Raw genomic sequence first — 20,466 nt, forward strand, 5'->3', positions numbered from 1 at the left:
TTAAGCTATATTTACTGGTATACAGAGCTTAAGCTATATTTACTGGTATACAGAGCTTAAGCTATATTTACTGGTAGACAGATCTTAAGCTATATTAAATATTGGGCAGAGCCTAAGGTACATTTGTTAGTCAGAGCTTATATAAATATAGCTTAAGCTATATTTACTGGTAGATAGAGCTTAAGCTATATTTACTGGTAGACAGAGCTTAAGCTATATTTACTGGTAGACAGAGCTTAAGCTATATTTACTCGAAGACAGCCTAAACTATATTTACTGGTAGACAGAGCTTAAGCTATATTTACTGGTAGACAGAGCCTAAGCCATATGTACTGGTAGATAGAGCTTAAGCTATATTTACGAATAGACAGAGCTTAAGCTATATTTACCATTAGGCAGAGCCTAAGGTAAATTTGTTAGTCAGAGCCTAAGCTGTATTTACGGGTAGACAGAGCTTAAGCTATAGTTCCTCGAAGACAGAGCCTAAGCTATATTTACTGGTATACAGAGCTTAAGCTATATTTACTCGAAGACAGAGTTTAAGCCATATTTACTATTGGGCAGAGCCTAAGGTACATTTGTTAGTCAGAGCCTAAGCTATATTTACTGGTAGACAGAGCTTAAGCTATAGTTCCTCGAAGACAGAGCCTAAGCTATATTTACTGGTATACAGAGCTTAAGCTATATTTACTCGAAGACAGATCTTAAGCTATATTTACTATTGGGCAGAGCCTAAGGTACATTTCTTAGTCAGAGCCTAAGCTATATTTACTGGTCGACAGAGCTTAAGCTATATTTACTGGTATACAGAGCTTAAGCTATATTTACTGGTAGACAGAGCTTAAGCTATATTTACTATTAGGCAGAGCCTAAGGTACATTTGTTAGTCAGAGCCTAAGCTATATTTACTGGTCGACAGAACTTAAGCTATATTTACTGGTATACAGAGCTTAAGCTATATTTACTGGTAGACAGATCTTAAGCTATATTAAATATTGGGCAGAGCCTAAGGTACATTTGTTAGTCAGAGCTTATATAAATATAGCTTAAGCTATATTTACTGGTAGATAGAGCTTAAGCTATATTTACTGGTAGACAGAGCTTAAGCTATATTTACTGGTAGACAGAGCTTAAGCTGTATTTACTCGAAGACAGCCTAAACTATATTTACTGGTAGACAGAGCTTAAGCTATATTTACTGGTAGACAGAGCCTAAGCCATATGTACTGGTAGATAGAGCTTAAGCTATATTTACGAATAGACAGAGCTTAAGCTATATTTACCATTAGGCAGAGCCTAAGGTAAATTTGTTAGTCAGAGCCTAAGCTGTATTTACGGGTAGACAGAGCTTAAGCTATAGTTCCTCGAAGACAGAGCCTAAGCTATATTTACTGGTATACAGAGCTTAAGCTATATTTACTCGAAGACAGAGTTTAAGCTATATTTACTATTGGGCAGAGCCTAAGGTACATTTGTTAGTCAGAGCCTAAGCTATATTTACTGGTAGACAGAGCTTAAGCTATAGTTACTCGAAGACAGAGCCTAAGATATATTTACTGGTAAACAGAGCTTAAGCTATATTTACTCTAAGACAGATCTTAAGCTATATTTACTATTGGGCAGAGCCTAAGGTACATTTGTTAGTCAGAGCCTAAGCTATATTTACTGGTCGACAGAGCTTAAGCTATATTTACTGGTATACAGAGCTTAAGCTATATTTACTGCTAGACAGAGCTTAAGCTATATTTACTATTAGGCAGAGCCTAAGGTACATTTGTTAGTCAGAGCCTAAGCTATATTTACTGGTCGACAGAGCTTAAGCTATATTTACTGGTATACAGAGCTTAAGCTATATTTACTGGTATACAGAGCTTAAGCTATATTTACTGGTATTCAGAGCTTAAGCTATATTTACTGGTAGACAGATCTTAAGCTATATTAAATATTGGGCAGAGCCTAAGGTACATTTGTTAGTCAGAGCCTAAGCTATATTTACTGGTAGACAGAGCCTAATCTATATTTACTGGTAGACAGAGCTTAAGCTATATTTACTGGTAGACAGAGCTTAAGCTATATTTACTGGAAGACAGAGCCTAAGCTATATTTACTGGTAGATAGAGCTTAAGCTATATTTACTGGTAGACAGAGCTTAAGCTATATTTACTGGTAGACAGAGCTTAAGCTATATTTCCTCGAAGACAGCCTAAACTATATTTACTGGTAGACAGAGCTTAAGCTATATTTACTGGTAGACAGAGCCTAAGCCATATGTACTGGTAGATAGAGCTTAAGCTATATTTATGAATAGACAGAGCTTAAGCTATATTTACCATTAGGCAGAGCCTAAGGTAAATTTGTTAGTCAGAGCCTAAGCTGTATTTACTGGTAGACAGAGCTTAAGCTATAGTTACTCGAAGACAGAGCCTAAGCTATATTTACTGGTAGACAGAGCTTAAGCTATATTTACTATTGGGCAGAGCCTAAGCTATAGTTACTGGTAGACAGAGCTTAAGCTATATTTACTGGTAGACAGAGCCTAAGCTATATTTACTGGTAGACAGAGCTTAAGCTATATTTACTATTGGGCAGAGCCTAAGCTATAGTTACTGGTAGACAGAGCTTAAGCTATATTTACTATTGGGCAGAGCTTAAGCTATATTTACTGGTAGACAGAACTTAAGCTATATTTACTGGTAGACAGAGCTTAAGCTATAGTTACTCGAAGACAGAGCCTAAGATATATTTACTGGTAAACAGAGCTTAAGCTATATTTACTCTAAGACAGATCTTAAGCTATATTTACTATTGGGCAGAGCCTAAGGTACATTTGTTAGTCAGAGCCTAAGCTATATTTACTGGTCGACAGAGCTTAAGCTATATTTACTGGTATACAGAGCTTAAGCTATATTTACTGCTAGACAGAGCTTAAGCTATATTTACTATTAGGCAGAGCCTAAGGTACATTTGTTAGTCAGAGCCTAAGCTATATTTACTGGTCGACAGAGCTTAAGCTATATTTACTGGTATACAGAGCTTAAGCTATATTTACTGGTATACAGAGCTTAAGCTATATTTACTGGTATTCAGAGCTTAAGCTATATTTACTGGTAGACAGATCTTAAGCTATATTAAATATTGGGCAGAGCCTAAGGTACATTTGTTAGTCAGAGCCTAAGCTATATTTACTGGTAGACAGAGCCTAATCTATATTTACTGGTAGACAGAGCTTAAGCTATATTTACTGGTAGACAGAGCTTAAGCTATATTTACTGGAAGACAGAGCCTAAGCTATATTTACTGGTAGATAGAGCTTAAGCTATATTTACTGGTAGACAGAGCTTAAGCTATATTTACTGATAGACAGAGCTTAAGCTATATTTCCTCGAAGACAGCCTAAACTATATTTACTGGTAGACAGAGCTTAAGCTATATTTACTGGTAGACAGAGCCTAAGCCATATGTACTGGTAGATAGAGCTTAAGCTATATTTATGAATAGACAGAGCTTAAGCTATATTTACCATTAGGCAGAGCCTAAGGTAAATTTGTTAGTCAGAGCCTAAGCTGTATTTACTGGTAGACAGAGCTTAAGCTATAGTTACTCGAAGACAGAGCCTAAGCTATATTTACTGGTAGACAGAGCTTAAGCTATATTTACTATTGGGCAGAGCCTAAGCTATAGTTACTGGTAGACAGAGCTTAAGCTATATTTACTGGTAGACAGAGCCTAAGCTATATTTACTGGTAGACAGAGCTTAAGCTATATTTACTATTGGGCAGAGCCTAAGCTATAGTTACTGGTAGACAGAGCTTAAGCTATATTTACTATTGGGCAGAGCTTAAGCTATATTTACTGGTAGACAGAACTTAAGCTATATTTACTGGTAGACAGAGCTTAAGCTATATTTACTCGAAGACAGCCTAAACTATATTTACTGGTAGACAGAGCTTAAGCTATATTTACTGGTAGACAGAGCCTAAGCCATATGTACTGGTAGATAGAGCTTAAGCTATATTTACGAGTAGACAGAGCTTAAGCTATATTTACCATTAGGCAGAGCCTAAGGTAAATTTGTTAGTCAGAGCCTAAGCTGTATTTACTGGTAGACAGATCTTAAGCTATAGTTACTCGAAGACAGAGCCTAAGCTATATTTACTGGTAGACAGAGCTTAAGCTATATTTACTATTGGGCAGAGCTTAAGCTATATTACTCGAAGACAGAGCTTAAGCTATATTTACTATTGGGCAGAGCCTAAGTTATATTTACTGGTAGACAGAGCTTAAGCTATATTTACTATTAGGCAGAGCCTAAGGTGTATTTACTGGTAGACAGATCTTAAGCTATAGTTACTCGAAGACAGAGCTTAAGCTATATGTACTGGTAGACAGAGCTTAAGCTATATTTACTGGTAGACAGAGCTTAAGCTATATTTACTCGAAGACAGAGCTTAAGCTATATTTACTATTAGGAAGTGCCTAAGGTACATTTGTCAGTCATAGCCTAAGCTGTTTTTACTGGTAGACAGAGCCTAAGCTATATTTACTGGAATACAGAGCTTAAGCTATATTTACTCGAAGACAGAGCTTAAGCTATATTTACTATTGGGCAGAGCTTAAGCTATATTTACTCGAAGACAGAGCCTAAGATATATTTACTGGTATACAGAGCTTAAGCTATATTTACTCGAAGACAGATCTTAAGCTATATTTACTATTGGGCAGAGCCTAAGGTACATTTGTTAGTCAGAGCCTAAGCTATATTTACTGGTATACAGAGCTTAAGCTATATTTACTGGTATACAGAGCTTAAGCTATATTTACTGGTAGACAGATCTTAAGCTATATTAAATATTGGGCAGAGCCTAAGGTACATTTGTTAGTCAGAGCCTAAGCTATATTTACTGGTAGACAGAGCCTAATCTATATTTACTGGTAGACAGAGCTTAAGCTATATTTACTGGTAGACAGAGCTTAAGCTATATTTACTCGAAGACAGCCTAAACTATATTTACTGGTAGACAGATCTTAAGCTATATTAAATATTGGGCAGAGCCTAAGGTACATTTGTTAGTCAGAGCTTATATAAATATAGCTTAAGCTATATTTACTGGTAGATAGAGCTTAAGCTATATTTACTGGTAGACAGAGCTTAAGCTATATTTACTGGTAGACAGAGCTTAAGCTATATTTACTCGAAGACAGCCTAAACTATATTTACTGGTAGACAGAGCTTAAGCTATATTTACTGGTAGACAGAGCCTAAGCCATATGTACTGGTAGATAGAGCTTAAGCTATATTTACGAATAGACAGAGCTTAAGCTATATTTACCATTAGGCAGAGCCTAAGGTAAATTTGTTAGTCAGAGCCTAAGCTGTATTTACGGGTAGACAGAGCTTAAGCTATAGTTCCTCGAAGACAGAGCCTAAGCTATATTTACTGGTATACAGAGCTTAAGCTATATTTACTCGAAGACAGAGTTTAAGCTATATTTACTATTGGCCAGAGCCTAAGGTACATTTGTTAGTCAGAGCCTAAGCTATATTTACTGGTAGACAGAGCTTAAGCTATAGTTCCTCGAAGACAGAGCCTAAGCTATATTTACTGGTATACAGAGCTTAAGCTATATTTACTCGAAGACAGATCTTAAGCTATATTTACTATTGGGCAGAGCCTAAGGTACATTTGTTAGTCAGAGCCTAAGCTATATTTACTGGTCGACAGAGCTTAAGCTATATTTACTGGTATACAGAGCTTAAGCTATATTTACTGGTAGACAGAGCTTAAGCTATATTTACTATTAGGCAGAGCCTAAGGTACATTTGTTAGTCAGAGCCTAAGCTATATTTACTGGTCGACAGAGCTTAAGCTATATTTACTGGTATACAGAGCTTAAGCTGTATTTACTGGTATACAGAGCTTAAGCTATATTTACTGGTATACAGAGCTTAAGCTATATTTACTGGTAGACAGATCTTAAGCTATATTAAATATTGGGCAGAGCCTAAGGTACATTTGTTAGTCAGAGCTTATATAAATATAGCTTAAGCTATATTTACTGGTAGATAGAGCTTAAGCTATATTTACTGGTAGACAGAGCTTAAGCTATATTTACTGGTAGACAGAGCTTAAGCTATATTTACTCGAAGACAGCCTAAACTATATTTACTGGTAGACAGAGCTTAAGCTATATTTACTGGTAGACAGAGCCTAAGCCATATGTACTGGTAGATAGAGCTTAAGCTATATTTACGAATAGACAGAGCTTAAGCTATATTTACCATTAGGCAGAGCCTAAGGTAAATTTGTTAGTCAGAGCCTAAGCTGTATTTACGGGTAGACAGAGCTTAAGCTATAGTTCCTCGAAGACAGAGCCTAAGCTATATTTACTGGTATACAGAGCTTAAGCTATATTTACTCGAAGACAGAGTTTAAGCTATATTTACTATTGGGCAGAGCCTAAGGTACATTTGTTAGTCAGAGCCTAAGCTATATTTACTGGTAGACAGAGCTTAAGCTATAGTTACTCGAAGACAGAGCCTAAGATATATTTACTGGTAAACAGAGCTTAAGCTATATTTACTCGAAGACAGATCTTAAGCTATATTTACTATTGGGCAGAGCCTAAGGTACATTTGTTAGTCAGAGCCTAAGCTATATTTACTGGTCGACAGAGCTTAAGCTATTTTTACTGGTATACAGAGCTTAAGCTATATTTACTGCTAGACAGAGCTTAAGCTATATTTACTATTAGGCAGAGCCTAAGGTACATTTGTTAGTCAGAGCCTAAGCTATATTTACTGGTCGACAGAGCTTAAGCTATATTTACTGGTATACAGAGCTTAAGCTATATTTACTGGTATACAGAGCTTAAGCTATATTTACTGGTATACAGAGCTTAAGCTATATTTACTGGTATACAGAGCTTAAGCTATATTTACTGGTAGACAGATCTTAAGCTATATTAAATATTGGGCAGAGCCTAAGGTACATTTGTTAGTCAGAGCCTAAGCTACAGTATATTTACTGGTAGACAGAGCCTTATCTATATTTACTGGTAGACAGAGCTTAAGCTATATTTACTGGTAGACAGAGCTTAAGCTATATTTACTGGAAGACAGAGCCTAAGCTATATTTACTGGTAGATAGAGCTTAAGCTATATTTACTGGTAGACAGAGCTTAAGCTATATTTACTGGTAGACAGAGCTTAAGCTATATTTACTCGAAGACAGCCTAAACTATATTTACTGGTAGACAGAGCTTAAGCTATATTTACTGGTAGACAGAGCCTAAGCCATATGTACTGGTAGATAGAGCTTAAGCTATATTTATGAGTAGACAGAGCTTAAGCTATATTTACCATTAGGCAGAGCCTAAGGTAAATTTGTTAGTCAGAGCCTAAGCTGTATTTACTGGTAGACAGAGCTTAAGCTATAGTTACTCGAAGACAGAGCCTAAGCTATATTTACTGGTAGACAGAGCTTAAGCTATATTTACTATTGGGCAGAGCCTAAGCTATAGTTACTGGTAGACAGAGCTTAAGCTATATTTACTGGTAGACAGAGCCTAAGCTATATGTACTGGTAGACAGAGTTTAAGCTATATTTACTATTGGGCAGAGCCTAAGCTATAGTTACTGGTAGACAGAGCTTAAGCTATATTTACTATTGGGCAGAGCTTAAGCTATATTTACTGGTAGACAGAACTTAAGCTATATTTACTGGTAGACAGAGCTTAAGCTATATTTACTCGAAGACAGCCTAAACTATATTTACTGGTAGACAGAGCTTAAGCTATATTTACTGGTAGACAGAGCCTAAGCCATATGTACTGGTAGATAGAGCTTAAGCTATATTTACGAGTAGACAGAGCTTAAGCTATATTTACCATTAGGCAGAGCCTAAGGTAAATTTGTTAGTCAGAGCCTAAGCTGTATTTACTGGTAGACAGATCTTAAGCTATAGTTACTCGAAGACAGAGCCTAAGCTATATTTACTGGTAGACAGAGCTTAAGCTATATTTACTATTGGGCAGAGCTTAAGCTATATTACTCGAAGACAGAGCTTAAGCTATATTTACTATTGGGCAGAGCCTAAGTTATATTTACTGGTAGACAGAGCTTAAGCTATATTTACTATTAGGCAGAGCCTAAGGTACATTTGTTAGTTAGAGCCTAAGCTGCATTTACTGGTAGACAGATCTTAAGCTATATTTACTGGTAGACAGAGCTTAAGCTATATGTACTGGTAGACAGAGCTTAAGCTATATTTACTGGTAGACAGAGCTTAAGCTATATTTACTCGAAGACAGAGCTTAAGCTATATTTACTATTAGGAAGTGCCTAAGGTACATTTGTCAGTCATAGCCTAAGCTGTTTTTACTGGTAGACAGAGCCTAAGCTATATTTACTGGTATACAGAGCTTAAGCTATATTTACTCGAAGACAGAGCTTAAGCTATATTTACTATTCGGCAGAGCTTAAGCTATATTTACTCGAAGACAGAGCCTAAGATATATTTACTGGTATACAGAGCTTAAGCTATATTTACTCGAAGACAGATCTTAAGCTATATTTACTATTGGGCAGAGCCTAAGGTACATTTGTTAGTCAGAGCCTAAGCTATATTTACTGGTATACAGAGCTTAAGCTATATTTACTGGTATACAGAGCTTAAGCTATATTTACTGGTAGACAGATCTTAAGCTATATTAAATATTGGGCAGAGCCTAAGGTACATTTGTTAGTCAGAGCCTAAGCTATATTTACTGGTAGACAGAGCCTAATCTATATTTACTGGTAGACAGAGCTTAAGCTATATTTACTGGTAGACAGAGCTTAAGCTATATTTACTCGAAGACAGCCTAAACTATATTTACTGGTAGACAGATCTTAAGCTATATTAAATATTGGGCAGAGCCTAAGGTACATTTGTTAGTCAGAGCTTATATAAATATAGCTTAAGCTATATTTACTGGTAGATAGAGCTTAAGCTATATTTACTGGTAGACAGAGCTTAAGCTATATTTACTGGTAGACAGAGCTTAAGCTATATTTACTCGAAGACAGCCTAAACTATATTTACTGGTAGACAGAGCTTAAGCTATATTTACTGGTAGACAGAGCCTAAGCCATATGTACTGGTAGATAGAGCTTAAGCTATATTTACGAACAGACAGAGCTTAAGCTATATTTACCATTAGGCAGAGCCTAAGGTAAATTTGTTAGTCAGAGCCTAAGCTGTATTTACGGGTAGACAGAGCTTAAGCTATAGTTCCTCGAAGACAGAGCCTAAGCTATATTTACTGGTATACAGAGCTTAAGCTATATTTACTCGAAGACAGAGTTTAAGCTATATTTACTATTGGCCAGAGCCTAAGGTACATTTGTTAGTCAGAGCCTAAGCTGTATTTACGGGTAGACAGAGCTTAAGCTATAGTTCCTCGAAGACAGAGCCTAAGCTATATTTACTGGTATACAGAGCTTAAGCTATATTTACTCGAAGACAGAGTTTAAGCTATATTTACTATTGGGCAGAGCCTAAGGTACATTTGTTAGTCAGAGCCTAAGCTATATTTACTGGTAGACAGAGCTTAAGCTATAGTTACTCGAAGACAGAGCCTAAGATATATTTACTGGTAAACAGAGCTTAAGCTATATTTACTCGAAGACAGATCTTAAGCTATATTTACTATTGGGCAGAGCCTAAGGTACATTTGTTAGTCAGAGCCTAAGCTATATTTACTGGTCGACAGAGCTTAAGCTATTTTTACTGGTATACAGAGCTTAAGCTATATTTACTGCTAGACAGAGCTTAAGCTATATTTACTATTAGGCAGAGCCTAAGGTACATTTGTTAGTCAGAGCCTAAGCTATATTTACTGGTCGACAGAGCTTAAGCTATATTTACTGGTATACAGAGCTTAAGCTATATTTACTGGTATACAGAGCTTAAGCTATATTTACTGGTATACAGAGCTTAAGCTATATTTACTGGTATACAGAGCTTAAGCTATATTTACTGGTAGACAGATCTTAAGCTATATTAAATATTGGGCAGAGCCTAAGGTACATTTGTTAGTCAGAGCCTAAGCTACAGTATATTTACTGGTAGACAGAGCCTAATCTATATTTACTGGTAGACAGAGCTTAAGCTATATTTACTGGTAGACAGAGCTTAAGCTATATTTACTGGAAGACAGAGCCTAAGCTATATTTACTGGTAGATAGAGCTTAAGCTATATTTACTGGTAGACAGAGCTTAAGCTATATTTACTGGTAGACAGAGCTTAAGCTATATTTACTCGAAGACAGCCTAAACTATATTTACTGGTAGACAGAGCTTAAGCTATATTTACTGGTAGACAGAGCCTAAGCCATATGTACTGGTAGATAGAGCTTAAGCTATATTTATGAGTAGACAGAGCTTAAGCTATATTTACCATTAGGCAGAGCCTAAGGTAAATTTGTTAGTCAGAGCCTAAGCTGTATTTACTGGTAGACAGAGCTTAAGCTATAGTTACTCGAAGACAGAGCCTAAGCTATATTTACTGGTAGACAGAGCTTAAGCTATATTTACTATTGGGCAGAGCCTAAGCTATAGTTACTGGTAGACAGAGCTTAAGCTATATTTACTGGTAGACAGAGCCTAAGCTATATGTACTGGTAGACAGAGCTTAAGCTATATTTACTATTGGGCAGAGCTTAAGCTATATTACTCGAAGACAGAGCTTAAGCTATATTTACTATTGGGCAGAGCCTAAGCTATATTTACTGGTAGACAGAGCTTGAGCTATATTTACTGGTAGACAGAGCTTAAGCTATATTTACTGGAAGACAGAGCCTAAGCTATATTTACTGGTAGACAGAGCTTAAGCTATATTTACTGGTAGACAGAGCTTAATCTATATTTACTGGTAGACAGAGCTTAAGCTATATTTACTATTGGGCAGAGCTTAAGCTATATTACTCGAAGACAGAGCTTAAGCTATATTTACTATTGGGCAGAGCTTAAGCTATATTACTCGAAGACAGAGCTTAAGCTATATTTACTATTGGGCAGAGCTTAAGCTATATTACTCGAAGACAGAGCTTAAGCTATATTTACTATTGGGCAGAGCCTAAGCTATATTTACTGGTAGACAGAGCTTAAGCTATATTTACTGGTAGACAGAGCTTAAGCTATATTTACTGGAAGACAGAGCCTAAGCTATATTTACTGGTAGACAGAGCTTAAGCTATATTTACTGGTAGACAGAGCTTAAGCTATATTTACTGGTAGACAGAGCTTAAGCTATATTTACTCGAAGACAGCCTAAACTATATTTACTGGTTGACAGAGCTTAAGCTATATTTACTGGTAGACAGAGCCTAAGCCATATGTACTGGTAGATAGAGCTTAAGCTATATTTACGAGTAGACAGAGCTTAAGCTATATTTACCATTAGGCAGAGCCTAAGGTAAATTTGTTAGTCAGAGCCTAAACTGTATTTACTGGTAGACAGAGCTTAAGCTATAGTTACTCGAAGACAGAGCCTAAGCTATATTTACTGGTAGACAGAGCTTAAGCTATATTTACTATTGGGCAGAGCTTAAGCTATATTACTCGAAGACAGAGCTTAAGCTATATTTACTATTGGGCAGAGCCTAAGATATATTTACTGGTAGACAGAGCTTAAGCTATATTTACTGGTAGACAGAGCTTAAGCTATATTTACTGGAAGACAGAGCCTAAGCTATATTTACTGGTAGACAGAGCTTAAGCTATATTTACTGGTAGACAGAGCTTAAGCTATATTTACTAGTAGACAGAGCTTAAGCTATATTTACTATTGGGCAGAGCTTAAGCTATATTACTCGAAGACAGAGCTTAAGCTATATTTACTATTGGGCAGAGCTTAAGCTATATTACTCGAAGACAGAGCTTAAGCTATATTTACTATTGGGCAGAGCTTAAGCTATATTACTCGAAGACAGAGCTTAAGCTATATTTACTATTGGGCAGAGCCTAAGCTATATTTACTGGTAGACAGAGCTTAAGCTATATTTACTGGTAGACATAGCTTAAGCTATATTTACTGGAAGACAGAGCCTAAGCTATATTTACTGGTAGACAGAGCTTAAGCTATATTTACTGGTAGACAGAACTTAAGCTATATTTACTGGTAGACAGAGCTTAAGCTATATTTACTCGAAGACAGCCTAAACTATATTTACTGGTAGACAGAGCTTAAGCTATATTTACTGGTAGACAGAGCCTAAGCCATATGTACTGGTAGATAGAGCTTAAGCTATATTTACGAGTAGACAGAGCTTAAGCTATATTTACCATTAGGCAGAGCCTAAGGTAAATTTGTTAGTCAGAGCCTAAGCTGTATTTACTGGTAGACAGAGCTTAAGCTATAGTTACTCGAAGACAGAGCCTAAGCTATATTTACTGGTAGACAGAGCTTAAGCTATATTTACTATTGGGCAGAGCTTAAGCTATATTACTCGAAGACAGAGCTTAAGCTATATTTACTATTGGGCAGAGCCTAAGCTATATTTACTGGTAGATAGAGCTTGAGCTATATTTACTGGTAGACAGAGCTTAAGCTATATTTACTGGAAGACAGAGCCTAAGCTATATTTACTGGTAGACAGAGCTTAAGCTATATTTACTGGTAGACAGAGCTTAAGCTATATTTACTGGTAGACAGAGCTTAAGCTATATTTACTATTGGGCAGAGCTTAAGCTATATTACTCGAAGACAGAGCTTAAGCTATATTTACTATTGGGCAGAGCTTAAGCTATATTACTCGAAGACAGAGCTTAAGCTATATTTACTATTGGGCAGAGCTTAAGCTATATTACTCGAAGACAGAGCTTAAGCTATATTTACTATTGGGCAGAGCCTAAGCTATATTTACTGGTAGACAGAGCTTAAGCTATATTTACTGGTAGACAGAGCTTAAGCTATATTTACTGGAAGACAGAGCCTAAGCTATATTTACTGGTAGACAGAGCTTAAGCTATATTTACTGGTAGACAGAGCTTAAGCTATATTTACTGGTAGACAGAGCTTAAGCTATATTTACTCGAAGACAGCCTAAACTATATTTACTGGTAGACAGAGCTTAAGCTATATTTACTGGTAGACAGAGCCTAAGCCATATGTACTGGTAGATAGAGCTTAAGCTATATTTACGAGTAGACAGAGCTTAAGCTATATTTACCATTAGGCAGAGCCTAAGGTAAATTTGTTAGTCAGAGCCTAAACTGTATTTACTGGTAGACAGAGCTTAAGCTATAGTTACTCGAAGACAGAGCCTAAGCTATATTTACTGGTAGACAGAGCTTAAGCTATATTTACTATTGGGCAGAGCTTAAGCTATATTACTCGAAGACAGAGCTTAAGCTATATTTACTATTGGGCAGAGCCTAAGATATATTTACTGGTAGACAGAGCTTAAGCTATATTTACTGGTAGACAGAGCTTAAGCTATATTTACTGGAAGACAGAGCCTAAGCTATATTTACTGGTAGACAGAGCTTAAGCTATATTTACTGGTAGACAGAGCTTAAGCTATATTTACTGGTAGACAGAGCTTAAGCTATATTTACTGGTAGACAGAACTTAAGCTATATTTACTGGTAGACAGAGCTTAAGCTATATTTACTCGAAGACAGCCTAAACTATATTTACTGGTAGACAGAGCTTAAGCTATATTTACTGGTAGACAGAGCCTAAGCCATATGTACTGGTAGATAGAGCTTAAGCTCTATTCACGAGTAGACAGAGCTTAAGCTATATTTACCATTAGGCAGAGCCTAAGGTAAATTTGTTAGTCAGAGCCTAAGCTGTATTTACTGGTAGACAGATCTTAAGCTATAGTTACTCGAAGACAGAGCCTAAGCTATATTTACTGGTAGACAGAGCTTAAGCTATATTTACTATTGGGCAGAGCTTAAGCTATATTACTCGAAGACAGAGCTTAAGCTATATTTACTATTGGGCAGAGCCTAAGTTATATTTACTGGTAGACAGAGCTTAAGCTATATTTACTATTAGGCAGAGCCTAAGGTACATTTGTTAGTTAGAGCCTAAGCTGCATTTACTGGTAGACAGATCTTAAGCTATATTTACTGGTAGACAGAGCTTAAGCTATATGTACTGGTAGACAGAGCTTAAGCTATATTTACTGGTAGACAGAGCTTAAGCTATATTTACTCGAAGACAGAGCTTAAGCTATATTTACTATTAGGAAGTGCCTAAGGTACATTTGTCAGTCATAGCCTAAGCTGTTTTTACTGGTAGACAGAGCCTAAGCTATATTTACTGGTATACAGAGCTTAAGCTATATTTACTCGAAGACAGAGCTTAAGCTATATTTACTATTGGGCAGAGCTTAAGCTATATTTACTCGAAGACAGAGCCTAAGATATATTTACTGGTATACAGAGCTTAAGCTATATTTACTCGAAGACAGATCTTAAGCTATATTTACTATTGGGCAGAGCCTAAGGTACATTTGTTAGTCAGAGCCTAAGCTATATTTACTGGTATACAGAGCTTAAGCTATATTTACTGGTATACAGAGCTTAAGCTATATTTACTGGTAGACAGATCTTAAGCTATATTAAATATTGGGCAGAGCCTAAGGTACATTTGTTAGTCAGAGCCTAAGCTATATTTACTGGTAGACAGAGCCTAATCTATATTTACTGGTAGACAGAGCTTAAGCTATATTTACTGGTAGACAGAGCTTAAGCTATATTTACTCGAAGACAGCCTAAACTATATTTACTGGTAGACAGATCTTAAGCTATATTAAATATTGGGCAGAGCCTAAGGTACATTTGTTAGTCAGAGCTTATATAAATATAGCTTAAGCTATATTTACTGGTAGATAGAGCTTAAGCTATATTTACTGGTAGACAGAGCTTAAGATATATTTACTGGTAGACAGAGCTTAAGCTATATTTACTCGAAGACAGCCTAAACTATATTTACTGGTAGACAGAGCTTAAGCTATATTTACTGGTAGACAGAGCCTAAGCCATATGTACTGGTAGATAGAGCTTAAGCTATATTTACGAATAGACAGAGCTTAAGCTATATTTACCATTAGGCAGAGCCTAAGGTAAATTTGTTAGTCAGAGCCTAAGCTGTATTTACGGGTAGACAGAGCTTAAGCTATAGTTCCTCGAAGACAGAGCCTAAGCTATATTTACTGGTATACAGAGCTTAAGCTATATTTACTCGAAGACAGAGTTTAAGCTATATTTACTATTGGCCAGAGCCTAAGGTACATTTGTTAGTCAGAGCCTAAGCTATATTTACTGGTAGACAGAGCTTAAGCTATAGTTCCTCGAAGACAGAGCCTAAGCTATATTTACTGGTATACAGAGCTTAAGCTATATTTACTCGAAGACAGATCTTAAGCTATATTTACTATTGGGCAGAGCCTAAGGTACATTTGTTAGTCAGAGCCTAAGCTATATTTACTGGTCGACAGAGCTTAAGCTATATTTACTGGTATACAGAGCTTAAGCTATATTTACTGGTAGACAGAGCTTAAGCTATATTTACTATTAGGCAGAGCCTAAGGTACATTTGTTAGTCAGAGCCTAAGCTATATTTACTGGTCGACAGAGCTTAAGCTATATTTACTATTGGGCAGAGCTTAAGCTATATTACTCGAAGACAGAGCTTAAGCTATATTTACTATTGGGCAGAGCCTAAGATATATTTACTGGTAGACAGAGCTTAAGCTATATTTACTGGTAGACAGAGCTTAAGCTATATTTACTGGAAGACAGAGCCTAAGCTATATCTACTGGTAGACAGAGCTTAAGCTATATTTACTGGTAGACAGAGCTTAAGCTATATTTACTAGTAGACAGAGCTTAAGCTATATTTACTATTGGGCAGAGCTTAAGCTATATTACTCGAAGACAGAGCTTAAGCTATATTTACTATTGGGCAGAGCTTAAGCTATATTACTCGAAGACAGAGCTTAAGCTATATTTACTATTGGGCAGAGCTTAAGCTATATTACTCGAAGACAGAGCTTAAGCTATATTTACTATTGGGCAGAGCCTAAGCTATATTTACTGGTAGACAGAGCTTAAGCTATATTTACTGGTAGACATAGCTTAAGCTATATTTACTGGAAGACAGAGCCTAAGCTATATTTACTGGTAGACAGAGCTTAAGCTATATTTACTGGTAGACAGAACTTAAGCTATATTTACTGGTAGACAGAGCTTAAGCTATATTTACTCGAAGACAGCCTAAACTATATTTACTGGTAGACAGAGCTTAAGCTATATTTACTGGTAGACAGAGCCTAAGCCATATGTACTGGTAGATAGAGCTTAAGCTATATTTACGAGTAGACAGAGCTTAAGCTATATTTACCATTAGGCAGAGCCTAAGGTAAATTTGTTAGTCAGAGCCTAAGCTGTATTTACTGGTAGACAGAGCTTAAGCTATAGTTACTCGAAGACAGAGCCTAAGCTATATTTACTGGTAGACAGAGCTTAAGCTATATTTACTATTGGGCAGAGCTTAAGCTATATTACTCGAAGACAGAGCTTAAGCTATATTTACTATTGGGCAGAGCCTAAGTTATATTTACTGGTAGACAGAGCTTAAGCTATATTTACTATTAGGCAGAGCCTAAGGTACATTTGTTAGTTAGAGCCTAAGCTGCATTTACTGGTAGACAGATCTTAAGCTATATTTACTGGTAGACAGAGCTAAAGCTATATGTACTGGTAGACAGAGCTTAAGCTATATTTACTGGTAGACAGAGCTTAAGCTATATTTACTCGAAGACAGAGCTTAAGCTATATTTACTATTAGGAAGTGCCTAAGGTACATTTGTCAGTCATAGCCTAAGCTGTTTTTACTGGTAGACAGAGCCTAAGCTATATTTACTGGTATACAGAGCTTAAGCTATATTTACTCGAAGACAGAGCTTAGGCTATATTTACTATTGGGCAGAGCTTAAGCTATATTTACTCGAAGACAGAGCCTAAGATATATTTACTGGTATACAGAGCTTAAGCTATATTTACTCGAAGACAGATCTTAAGCTATATTTACTATTGGGCAGAGCCTAAGGTACATTTGTTAGTCAGAGCCTAAGCTATATTTACTGGTATACAGAGCTTAAGCTATATTTACTGGTATACAGAGCTTAAGCTATATTTACTGGTAGACAGATCTTAAGCTATATTAAATATTGGGCAGAGCCTAAGGTACATTTGTTAGTCAGAGCCTAAGCTATATTTACTGGTAGACAGAGCCTAATCTATATTTACTGGTAGACAGAGCTTAAGCTATATTTACTGGTAGACAGAGCTTAAGCTATATTTACTGGAAGACAGAGCCTAAGCTATATTTACTGGTAGATAGAGCTTAAGCTATATTTACTGGTAGACAGAGCTTAAGCTATATTTACTGGTAGACAGAGCTTAAGCTATATTTACTCGAAGACAGCCTAAACTATATTTACTGGTAGACAGAGCTTAAGCTATATTTACTGGTAGACAGAGCCTAAGCCATATGTACTGGTAGATAGAGCTTAAGCTATATTTATGAGTAGACAGAGCTTAAGCTATATTTACCATTAGGCAGAGCCTAAGGTAAATTTGTTAGTCAGAGCCTAAGCTGTATTTACTGGTAGACAGAGCTTAAGCTATAGTTACTCGAAGACAGAGCCTAAGCTATATTTACTGGTAGACAGAGCTTAAGCTATATTTACTATTGGGCAGAGCTTAAGCTATAGTTACTGGTAGACAGAGCTTAAGCTATATTTACTGGTAGACAGAGCCTAAGCTATATTAAATATTGGGCAGAGCCTAAGGTACATTTGTTAGTCAGAGCCTAAGCTATATTTACTGGTAGACAGAGCCTAATCTATATTTACTGGTAGACAGAGCTTAAGCTATATTTACTGGTAGACAGAGCTTAAGCTATATTTACTGGAAGACAGAGCCTAAGCTATATTTACTGGTAGATAGAGCTTAAGCTATATTTACTGGTAGACAGAGCTTAAGCTATATTTACTGGTAGACAGAGCTTAAGCTATATTTACTCGAAGACAGCCTAAACTATATTTACTGGTAGACAGAGCTTAAGCTATATTTACTGGTAGACAGAGCCTAAGCCATATGTACTGGTAGATAGAGCTTAAGCTATATTTATGAGTAGACAGAGCTTAAGCTATATTTACCATTAGGCAGAGCCTAAGGTAAATTTGTTAGTCAGAGCCTAAGCTATATTTACTGGTAGACAGAGCCTAATCTATATTTACTGGTAGACAGAGCTTAAGCTATATTTACTGGTAGACAGAGCTTAAGCTATATTTACTCGAAGACAGCCTAAACTATATTTACTGGTAGACAGATCTTAAGCTATATTAAATATTGGGCAGAGCCTAAGGTACATTTGTTAGTCAGAGCTTATATAAATATAGCTTAAGCTATATTTACTGGTAGATAGAGCTTAAGCTATATTTACTGGTAGACAGAGCTTAAGCTATATTTACTGGTAGACAGAGCTTAAGCTATATTTACTCGAAGACAGCCTAAACTATATTTACTGGTAGACAGAGCTTAAGCTATATTTACTGGTAGACAGAGCCTAAGCCATATGTACTGGTAGATAGAGCTTAAGCTATATTTACGAATAGACAGAGCTTAAGCTATATTTACCATTAGGCAGAGCCTAAGGTAAATTTGTTAGTCAGAGCCTAAGCTGTATTTACGGGTAGACAGAGCTTAAGCTATAGTTCCTCGAAGACAGAGCCTAAGCTATATTTACTGGTATACAGAGCTTAAGCTATATTTACTCGAAGACAGAGTTTAAGCTATATTTACTATTGGGCAGAGCCTAAGGTACATTTGTTAGTCAGAGCCTAAGCTATATTTACTGGTAGACAGAGCTTAAGCTATAGTTCCTCGAAGACAGAGCCTAAGCTATATTTACTGGTATACAGAGCTTAAGCTATATTTACTCGAAGACAGATCTTAAGCTATATTTACTATTGGGCAGAGCCTAAGGTACATTTGTTAGTCAGAGCCTAAGCTATATTTACTGGTCGACAGAGCTTAAGCTATATTTACTGGTATACAGAGCTTAAGCTATATCTACTGGTAGACAGAGCTTAAGCTATATTTACTATTAGGCAGAGCCTAAGGTACATTTGTTAGTCAGAGCCTAAGCTATATTTACTGGTCGACAGAGCTTAAGCTATATTTACTGGTAGACAGAGCTTAAGCTATATTTACTGGTAGACAGAGCTTAAGCTATATTTACTCGAAGACAGCCTAAACTATATTTACTGGTAGACAGAGCTTAAGCTATATTTACTGGTAGACAGAGCCTAAGCCATATGTACTGGTAGATAGAGCTTAAGCTATATTTACGAATAGACAGAGCTTAAGCTATATTTACCATTAGGCAGAGCCTAAGGTAAATTTGTTAGTCAGAGCCTAAGCTGTATTTACGGGTAGACAGAGCTTAAGCTATAGTTCCTCGAAGACAGAGCCTAAGCTATATTTACTGGTATACAGAGCTTAAGCTATATTTACTCGAAGACAGAGTTTAAGCTATATTTACTATTGGGCAGAGCCTAAGGTACATTTGTTAGTCAGAGCCTAAGCTATATTTACTGGTAGACAGAGCTTAAGCTATAGTTCCTCGAAGACAGAGCCTAAGCTATATTTACTGGTATACAGAGCTTAAGCTATATTTACTCTAAGACAGATCTTAAGCTATATTTACTATTGGGCAGAGCCTAAGGTACATTTGTTAGTCAGAGCCTAAGCTATATTTACTGGTCGACAGAGCTTAAGCTATATTTACTGGTATACAGAGCTTAAGCTATATTTACTGGTAGACAGAGCTTAAGCTATATTTACTATTAGGCAGAGCCTAAGGTACATTTGTTAGTCAGAGCCTAAGCTATATTTACTGGTCGACAGAGCTTAAGCTATATTTACTGGTATACAGAGCTTAAGCTGTATTTACTGGTATACAGAGCTTAAGCTATATTTACTGGTATACAGAGCTTAAGCTATATTTACTGGTAGACAGATCTTAAGCTATATTAAATATTGGGCAGAGCCTAAGGTACATTTGTTAGTCAGAGCTTATATAAATATAGCTTAAGCTATATTTACTGGTAGATAGAGCTTAAGCTATATTTACTGGTAGACAGAGCTTAAGCTATATTTACTGGTAGACAGAGCTTAAGCTATATTTACTCGAAGACAGCCTAAACTATATTTACTGGTAGACAGAGCTTAAGCTATATTTACTGGTAGACAGAGCCTCAGCCATATGTACTGGTAGATAGAGCTTAAGCTATATTTACGAATAGACAGAGCTTAAGCTATATTTACCATTAGGCAGAGCCTAAGGTAAATTTGTTAGTCAGAGCCTAAGCTGTATTTACGGGTAGACAGAGCTTAA

This window comes from Garra rufa, unplaced genomic scaffold, assembly GCF_049309525.1.
Source record: "Garra rufa unplaced genomic scaffold, GarRuf1.0 hap1_unplaced_002, whole genome shotgun sequence".
Taxonomy (NCBI): domain Eukaryota; kingdom Metazoa; phylum Chordata; class Actinopteri; order Cypriniformes; family Cyprinidae; genus Garra; species Garra rufa.